Raw genomic sequence first — 10600 nt, 5'->3', positions numbered from 1 at the left:
GTATACGTTTATAATATACAATGAACTTGACTGCACGATCAACAGCATCCGCGACAACCTACGACCGTATGTAATATGGTAATGCTACAACTTTATCGCAGTTAGCTATCTAAGTAAAAGATTGAAGCTTAAAATTAAAGATCCAAAAGAAAGATAAAATATTTTGCTTTGGATCCACGATTATTCAAATTCCGACATTTCCAGTTTTAATGATTCTGAATTAATGTTCATAGCTCTTTGAATAAATGTTTTATCATTATAATGCATTTAATTACAATATATTTTAAAGTTTTTATTTCCTAACAATAAAAACTATTTTTAGTAAATTAGCTAAGATCAGTTTTGAAACCTACTAAAATATATCAACTATTTATTTTCATTTTTTATTTAGAAACATAACATACTTTTTTAACCACCACAGTTTTATTAGAGTTTTTTTCAAATAATGATTACTTCTGAGACGTAGTTCCTTTTAATTTTGTGAATTTAAATTGTTCTGTGAAAGTATATATTACCTAAAGTTCTTTTTTAGCAAGAATATAAAACTATTTTTCAATTAGTGTTCACTGAATTTCTTCAGATAGCTAGCTTTCTAATTAAACTTTGTTTTTAGAATATTTTATCAAAAATTCAACATAGTTTTCAAAATGTGAAGTGCATTTTCAAAATAGACGTATATGTTGTTATGACTAGTGGTCTACCGAATCCAAGATTCGAATTTGGCCTTCTTGGATTCGGATCAGGCCGAATCATAATTTAAAAATGAGACTCAGATTTGGGCTGATCCGAAATTTTGTATCCGATAGACTACTTTAAACTTTTTGAATTGTACTCAACTGTTTGTCAAAAGTTAAATGAAATGTAAACTAATTGGGATCGATCATTTCTAACCCGATCACTTCTTACACGACCATTTCTAACCCATTCTATTTTTTAATCTGGATTTCATGCAAAAACAAACTAGTCTTAATAAAGTTATTAAGACATTTGTTAACATTTACTTTCAGTTTCTTTAAAACATTATGATTTTAATGTGTTACGTAAAAACATTGTTAGCATAAATTTAAATATTAGTATTAACATAAGTTTAATTTATTTTTATTACCTCATTTTTTGATATTTCATCCTACACAAAATTTCAATTTTTATTTTTTTGTTCTTTCAATCTATTTTAACAGACGTTTTTTGTTAATCATAAACAATTCACTTAATCGTGTACTTTACAATATTTTGAACTATTCTTTGTAGGATTTTAAAGTAAGTAATTATAACTATATTTAAGTTGCATCTTATAATAATTCACGTAAATAAATTAGTTTTAACACAAACAAATTTTAAAAAATAAACCTTTACAGTTGTAATACTCAGGTACAAAAAACTTTGTATTACGGTTTAAAAACTACATTGTAAGTCTGTTGCAAATGTTGTACCATTGCTGACTAATGTATTAAGGTTATATAGTAGGTTAGTTTTAAGTTTAATTTTAATAACTTTTACAAGTTTTTATACAATTTGAATAGGCCTATTAAGATAATGGAATTCAAACAAACACTAGAAGAATTAAATACTTTTGTTATATTTAGTTAAAAAGCATGATTTTTAGGTATAAACAGATATGAACATTAAACAGATATTAAAACAGTTATGTCATTTAATAAACCGCAAAAGTATGCTACGTCGATTGACCGTCTTTATTTCACATCATTAAAAATTCCTACCTTGTCCTAGAGCAAAAAAATGTATTAATAATTAAGCAGACATGTTTATGTGTATAACAAGTCCGAGGTTAATCAAATCTCGCCCAGGTAATCTTCTTTAAAACCTTCACTTAAATCTTTACAATATACAAAATGTTTTATCTAACGACTTGAATTACTTTAGTTGACAAAAATTTATTTAAAATTTACTTTATTATGAACAATTGAAATAACGTAAGTAAAAACGAAATAAGTACTGAAAAAGCATTTTGAAATGGAGCAATAAATTAATTAAAGTTAAATTAAGTATAACTAGGAGCAGAAATTTATAAAAAATCTCCATCAAGTTGTTTGTTTCCTTTAATCAACTATTTTTTCAGACGATTATTACACGCAACATATTTACTTTTTATTCATTACAGTAAAGCCAGCTTAAAGTCTATTGACCTTATTCTTGATGTTTTTTTGCACCTCTAAATTTCTATAAGTGGCATGAGTTTTTTCTTCATTATAAACTTATATTAAAGTTTTACAACACAAACAAGTTTTATTATAGTTTTTAAGTTATATAAAGTAATCAAATAACTTATATTTCATATTTAATTATCGCTAATAATCTTAAAGTTTTTGTGTTTTTCTAAACCTGTGAAACAATAACTTTTAAAAAATATCAAGAAATTTTTAAAGTAGTTTCTACTATTAATCGTGAGAAACTGTTTTTGCAATTTTAAATTTTCATGATAAATGTAAATTTATTTTGCTCTATTTCTATACATCATATTTTGAAAGAAAAAAAAAAGCAAAATAATAAGCTTTCGATACTTACTTTTATATTTAAGTTTTTTGTATAATATAATTTACCATTGGCTAAACGAAAAAAAAAAAGTTTTACTAAATGACAGGTTCTAAATATTAAAAAAGGTCTACCTCTACTTTTGACTTATTAAACAGTATACACTTTCGTTTTAAGAACTTAATATTAAATAATGATAATTTTAAATAAAACCACCACACTAATTAAGATTGATAAATTTTATTAACTGTATTATTTTTAGTTTCATATATTTAAAAACATATTATACAGTAATCTTCCTTTATTCTACCAACATATGTTTCTGTGTGTCAACGAATCAACACACTTCAACTGGGTTCTGTAAAAAAATAATTACTGTAATGAGAGAATAGAAGCATAGAATAAAGTAGGTGTATACATGTTTTCATTAAAATAAGATATTTTCTACAGATAATAGTTATTAATAGGTAAAATACTTAATATTAAATCCGACTGTTATAAAAATATATAATATTTGTGATTATTAAGTCTAAAATAAGCAAAGTAAGCTAAATTACACAACAAAACAACAAATTATAATATAAACAAACAACTCACGTTAATGGGAAAGATAACTGATTTAAAATTTATTGTCGTTAACTAATGAAAAATACATTCATTGCAACTAATAATTACGTCACAATGTAAACGAGGTTATTTAAACTATTTAATTTGTATTGCACAGAACATTAATTTAGTTTTTATGTAATCTATTTTGAACAAAAATAAAACATTAACCATTAGATAGTGAATCAATAAAATTTAATAAAACTTAACGACGGTGAAGGCAATAAAAGTCACAGAAATTCGATGTAACATGTATATTATATATTGAATGTTTGTAATGATTGAATCAAAGTTAAATAGAATTAGGAAGCAGATTTAGTTCAAATGTAAAAATCCAAAATGAAAAAATTAAACTTAAAAAAAAAAAAAAAAAAAAAAAAATTGTTATTGGGCTTACAATGTACTGACCGATAATTAATTTACAGCGACATACATAAAATCACAATGAACTAAATTAAATATATATTGTATTTTATAATTAATAAAATAATTAATTGGTAAAGTAGGAGTCGGCTGTTTAATTTAAATATCCCATACAGATATTTTAAATATTTAATAAGTAAGTTGTGTTATATATGAAAGTTAAAATGTAAAACAACAAGGTAGTCATATGCTAATTATAAACCTGCAGTAAAAAACCTACTAGCTCTCTTGGGCGTAGTAGGTAAAAAAGCACGGTTTATCTGTGATTTGAATACAGGCTTTCAATTAAACTTGGAACTTAACATATAAAGGTGTGAAGAATTATAGTCGGAGGGTAAAGTGAATATATGAAACATCGGAGAATAGAAAGTGACTTGTGTGAAATAGATATAAATAATAAATAAATAAAACTAGATGTTACTTAGGATATATAATTATATTAATATATGTTAGGTGAATGTGTGTGTGTATGTGGAAGGTGAATGAAAAGTATGAAAGGTGAGAAGGCGCCAAGGTGTTATTTGAAGAAAAACCGTCGGTTGTGTGCACAGTTGTTTAAAATATCACGTCTTTTATTTAGTAATTGTTTACTATCTTCTGCTAAAATTGCCATTCGTTCAAGGTTGCATATTTGGCAGATCTTGCTTGCGCTACTGATGTTATTGTTGGCGTGGTGGAGGATGCTCCATTCAATTTCTGGTTTGGTTCCATACTTATCAAAATACTGCCAAACGAAATCTGACAATCTTGTACTATTCTTTTTATTTACATGCTTAAAAGTATACTTATGCCCAGTGTACCTATCTTTAAAGTGACCTCCTGTCGAACCAATATACACTTTATCCTTATTATTATCATTAACATTATTATTGCTTTTGTTATTATCTTCATTAAGCTTATATTAAAACGCACCTTATACACAACATTTTTAATTAAGCAGTTACCATGTAACGGACAGTTTATTTTATTCGACTTACGACAGTTACAATTTTTACCTAAATTGTTCTTGAATTTAAAACCACATTTAATTACTTAATTGATATAAGTATTACAGATATTCGTATTTTTCTGGTTACTACAGTTACATTTTTATTGTAATTATTATTATTATTATCGTAATTATTATTATCATAATTATTAATATTACTAATATTGTTACTATTATTGGTTATGTCGTTATTATTAATACTATTATCATTGTTATTATTAATATGGTTACTACTATTACTCTTATTACCACTATCATTATTTGTATTATTATTATTATTATTATCATCATTATGATTAATATTATTATTATTATTATTATTATTAATATTACTATTAGAACATGAATCCTTATGTACAATTGAGTTTATATTTTTAGTTAGGTTTTTACTGATACTTCTAGTTATAGGCCTATTATAATTGTTTTTATTAGTTAGATTAATGTTATCATTATTGTTTATATTAATTGTGTGTTGATTCGTTGACACACAGAAACATATGTTGGTAGAATAAAGGAAGATTACTGTATAATTTGTTTTTATTTATATTCCAGTGAAGTTACTTCACTAGGATCTTTTGTTAGCAAACAATAAAAACTATATTTTTAACAGTTAGTTTCATATATACTGATATTAATATTCTTAAAAAGTTGCATTTTATATAAACTCGCCCTAAATTTGAATGCAACTTGCCAATCTGGTCTCCATACTTGACAAATATATATCAACCATATAAAATCCTTTCAAAGAAAAAGTACAGAGTAGTCTTTAACGGCTGCAATACTCATTATATTTCTTACATTGACGACTATCAGAACTTAATATTTAATCTTTAAAATTCAAAAGACTTATAGTTTTTCTAATGCATTTTAAAACTAATTGTCTAAAATTAATTTATAATCCATTTTTAAACCTTAAAAAAAATTAATTACCAGAAAAATAAATCAAAAAATTGAACATATTTGATTTAAACTTACTTGATTCAGATGAAATACTTTATACTAGAAACTATCAGTAATTTAACAAGTTTTTAAACTTATAAACCATTGATTTAATAAGTAGAATTAGGTTCATTCTATAGTTTGATTTTATTAGCAGCGCCTTTCTTCTCTAAATAAAAAACCGTTTTTTAATATTTTCGATAGATGTTTATTTGACCTGTATTCTTAATGTGCTTTGGACTTTAAATTTTAAATTTAGTGGTTAGTCATGCACTTGAATTTTTGATTTTTTTTACAGTTGTCTGTACCTTAATTCCAATAATGTTTATTTTAATTGTATCGATTATGCTTTGGCAAAGCGACAAAAATAATTGATAAAGTGTAATGAAACGGTCAAACAAATGGTCGCACAAATCTACAGAACCTAAATCTAAAAGTCAGGATGTGTATATCCGGTTGATGTTTGAACAATAATAATTTTTATTCATGAACTTTTGTGGTTTGTTTAAATTCTGACATTCTAGTATGTTCTATATGAATTTTTAAAAAGTAACCATGAACCTTATTTGAATGAAGAAGTGCGTGATTCAGACTACTTTGCTGATTACTGCACTAAAATCATTGAAATAATTTACTAAATCGTTTTAATATGTGTTGCTGAATTTTTAAGAGAAGTTTTTTTATTGAAAAGAAATCGGAAGTTAATTCTAACTTGAAAGATTGTGCAGCTGTGTTTGGCTTTATTGGAACTCACTGATCGATGAAAGAACTGATGTTACACTTGCTTATTAGGGAGTTAAATCCACATTTGTTAATAACCTTCTCTTTCAAATCATAAATAATTCAATTAATATTATACGAAAGTGTTGATTTTTTTTGTTGTTAATCTATAAATATTTGATAAAACTGTAGTTTTTGATTTAAGATATATAAATTTTCGTCTCTTTGTTAAGTGTCATTCAGTTTAAGTGGCCCAGATTTTGATGCCTGGGTCTAGCGTACGATAACAAACTTCCAATAGCAAAAAATATCAAAACCTAAATTTTAACAAAAGCTATAAGAAAATTAAGTTTTATTTTAAACAAAACGAACTAAATTTCATTTTAAACACAACTTTGTTGAGATTATTTTGTTTTTAAAGCAAACCCTTATTTATGAACAATAATAAACAAACATAATAATACAGATCGGGTTAATAAATATCGGATTAGATCGGGTTAGAAACGATCGGGTTAGAAATGATCGGGTTAGAAATGATCGGGTTAGATATGATCGAGTTAGAAATGATTGGGTTAAATAGGGTTAGAAGTGATCGGGTTAGAAATGATCGGGTTATAAGTGATCGGGTTAGAAGTAATCGAGTTAGAAATGATCGGGTTAGAAGTGATCGGGTTAGAAATGATCGGTTTAGAAGTGATCGGGTTAGAAATGATCGGGTTAGAAATGATCGGGTTAGAAGTGATCCAGTTAGAAGTAATCGGGTTAGAAATGATCGGGTTAGAAGTTATCAGGTTAGAAATGATCGGGTTAGAAATGATAGTAAACCAAACTAATTAGTGATTTCACGCTTGTGTTTATAAAACAGTGCTTACAAAAGTCTTCTCAACTTTTATTTAGAGTTTTGCACACAGTATAAAAGCTATTATAATTAAATTTTGTTAGACTCTTAAATAAATTAAGTACATATTTAAGGCGTTTATCTCAGCTTTTTGGATAACCGCAGTCAATCTAGCTTTTTAAATTGATAAAATTAGTTTCAAAAACGCTTGTTATACAACTTTAAACTTTCAAAGTTTAGTAAAAAGTTATAACATAATAGTTTGTAAATAAGAAGGCCGAGAAAAAAATTTATTACAAATAAAATAACTTGAAAAAAGTACTTTTTTTGTCATCTGTATATTCAAAGTTTTTATTGGCCTAAGTTAAGACAAATTTAATCTGAACAAAAAAAAATTCATAGTCCAACATTTCAAAGTAAATTAAAGTTTGCAAAACGTATTTTTTTGAATCAATAAATATTCAATTAGCACTAAACAGGGGTGTGATTTTTTGAGTGGGTTGCACAATTTTTTGTTCAATAAAAAAGTACTTTTTGTAGCAGTTTTTGATAAAACACTCTAGATAGTTACAAAACTATCTACTACATAACTTCCTTAGGAATATAAACTTTAAACAATTTAGAAGTACAAAAAAACAGAAGGCAAAATCTTAATAAATTATTCAGTATTTTGATTTTAAGTATAATAATTTAAATATACACTTTAATCATGTTATGAATTAATAAGTTAAAATTTTGTCTTTTATTGTGAAGCTAACATGAACAACGAAGTCTTTATCAAAACTAGCTATTAATTAGTCTTAATATAAAAAAAAATAATAATTTACTAAGTCAAACAGTTTCATGTAAAATAATTTACTAAGAAATAAAACTTAGATTTCAAAAAACTATATTATTAAAAACAAACCATTAGTAGACGTGAACAATTAAATATAAACTTAATGAAAAAAAACTGTATAGCCACGCTTTTTTAATGTTGTAAAAATCAAAACAATATGCAACTTTTCAATGGTTTCACAATTAAAAAAATACCCTTTTATACTATAATTGTTATAATAAATTGTTAAACAAAAAGAAAAGCGCAAAAAATATTTGTACCCAGGACCTGGTGTACGAAGAAACTTTCGGTTATCTAGTTGTACTCCGTGGATACCTTTTTACGTCTTGTTCAGGACAGATTCTTTATATTGTTTATTGACCTACAAAAAAAGACGCTCAAAATATTTTGTACTAAGACCTGGTGCACGAATAACCTTTTGGTTATCAAAATCACACACCACGGGTACCTATTAACGTCTTAACCGGGACAAAATTTAAGTGTATAATCATTGAAAATTATTTATTTAAAACACTCATTAGCTAACTTTCAATAAAAAGTTTTCTTTTCCAAATGTGCTGCGTTCGTAATTATGATTTTTTTTTTTTTTAATTTTTACAAAAGAGCTTTTAAAACTACTCTTTTTTAACGTTGTTATATAAAAAAAACAAACTAAGTTTTACTTGATATTATAGAGTTAACTTAAAGAATTGAACTTTTAGTAAACTATCAAAATTACATAAACATTTGCTTTTTCATTATGTTTATTTCAGTTTTTTCATATTTTGACAGAAAATCAGCCAAAACACTCCCCTGTAACTACTTGCTTTTACTAGATACGTGTTAAACAAATAGCATAGCACCATCGACGCAGTTTTAGAGAGAAAACACGATTATAATTCTTTTAGAAGTAATCATTGAGAAAACATAAATTACTTTAGGAGATTTTGTTTAAAACTTAGTCAAGACACAGGGTTTTTGTCGATATTATTTAATATCACCTACAAATAGTGAAAAGGCAAAAAAGAATAAATCATTTTAGAAATTGAAACTGTTAAATGCTATCTATTAATTAAAAAAACTACATCTTATAAAACTATAACTCTAGCTAAACGTAGCGCCATCTTAAACTAAATAAACAAATTTGTACTTCTAAAGCAGTTGTTCTTAACCTTTTTTGTCATATTTTACCCCTTCTTGGAAGGCTTTTACTTAATTTACCCCCAATATACAAAAGATTGTTTTATTTTCAATAAAAAAATAGATTTTTCAAACTTTTTTATTTAACTTAGAAATGCTAACAGATAAATACTAACTTATAATTTAAAAAGACAACTAATAAACATTAATTTACATAACTTGTAATAAAGAAAGTTCACCCACTAAAATAACGAAATTTACCACAGGTTAAGAATTGCTGCTCTAAATTATTAGACAAAAGTATGTTGGATCTAAAGGCGATTTTTCTAGTTTAGATAGAAAAGTAGACGGTTTAGTAATATAGTATAATCTGTTCTCAATATAATAATTCTTATTATTTAGTTGCTTTAGATACAAATTCGTTAGTACCAAAAATATGTAATACATACAATTATTTTTCTTTAACACAAAAGTTTATTCTAGTAGTTGAATTTTAGAAAGAGTTGGGTTCCTATTACGAATGGAAGTTTAAAAATAATCCATATTGGGTATACGACCTAACTTGAATTCTACAACATAATTTTATAATTTCATTACATTTAAATAAACCAAAACATGCTTACCATCCCATATGTATAATAAAAAAATAAAAAAAGTATGTTTTTAAAAAGAATATTTTTAACTCAAGAAAAAAAAGTTATTGCTAAAGTTTAGTATTTTCAGAAAAGCAGGATGGCTGTTTTATACTTGAATTGGTAATTTAAGTAAAAATAACTCAAATTAGATACTTAAAAAATATCTTGAGTTTTCATAGTTTTTACAACTATAAAAGAATAGAACTTAGATAATATGAGATAAACTGTAATACACTATAGCTATTTTTTACTTAAGTGTTTATTTACTATAAAACGTATTTAAAGTAGCATTAAAGTATCTTTAGTATTTTCAAATTATGTAAATAAAAGCTTTAAAAAAATTATGTAACCAAATTTTTAATCTTGAATTAAAAATTCTACTTAATAAATATAATAAAACTATAAAAAATCGGAAGAAAGTCAGAAATTCTAGGAATCTTTTTTAATTTTTTAGATTGCCAATTCTTAAGATAAATTTACATGACATAAAAATTTCACAGTCTAATTTCACAATCTAATACTAAAATTTGAAATGTTGTCATCAGTTTATGGTAAAGATGTAAGAAGGATAATTTTGAAATGTTGGTATACATAATTAATCTAAAATTATAAAATTTACAATGTATAGGAATATGCATATATATAAGTATTTTTTACGAAAAAAAAATTAAAACTTCCTCTTTATAACAATAAGTGTTTTGTAAAAAATCAAGCAAATTACATCATATAATATAAATTTCTTCTTTAGTATTAAGATCATAAACAAGAAACTTTTAGATATAGTACTACAACTCATGACTTACATTTTTTTTATTGGACTGTTCTTGTTAAAAATCCAACCTCATTTTTTACAAATTTATCGTAGTTAGACATGGTGGTCATTTATCCTGGAATAACCTGGAATTAAAAAATTTAGGCAAGAATAACCTGGAATTTGATACTCAAAGAAAGAAAGCAGAATAAATTTTAACTTGCATATATTTGGTTATTTTGTTGTTGACTTG

Source organism: Thalia democratica, chromosome 4 (genome assembly GCF_965202585.1).
Source record: "Thalia democratica chromosome 4, ktThaDemo2.hap1.1, whole genome shotgun sequence".
Classification (NCBI taxonomy): Eukaryota; Metazoa; Chordata; class Thaliacea; order Salpida; family Salpidae; genus Thalia; species Thalia democratica.
Note: the sequence above shows the minus strand (reverse complement) of the source record.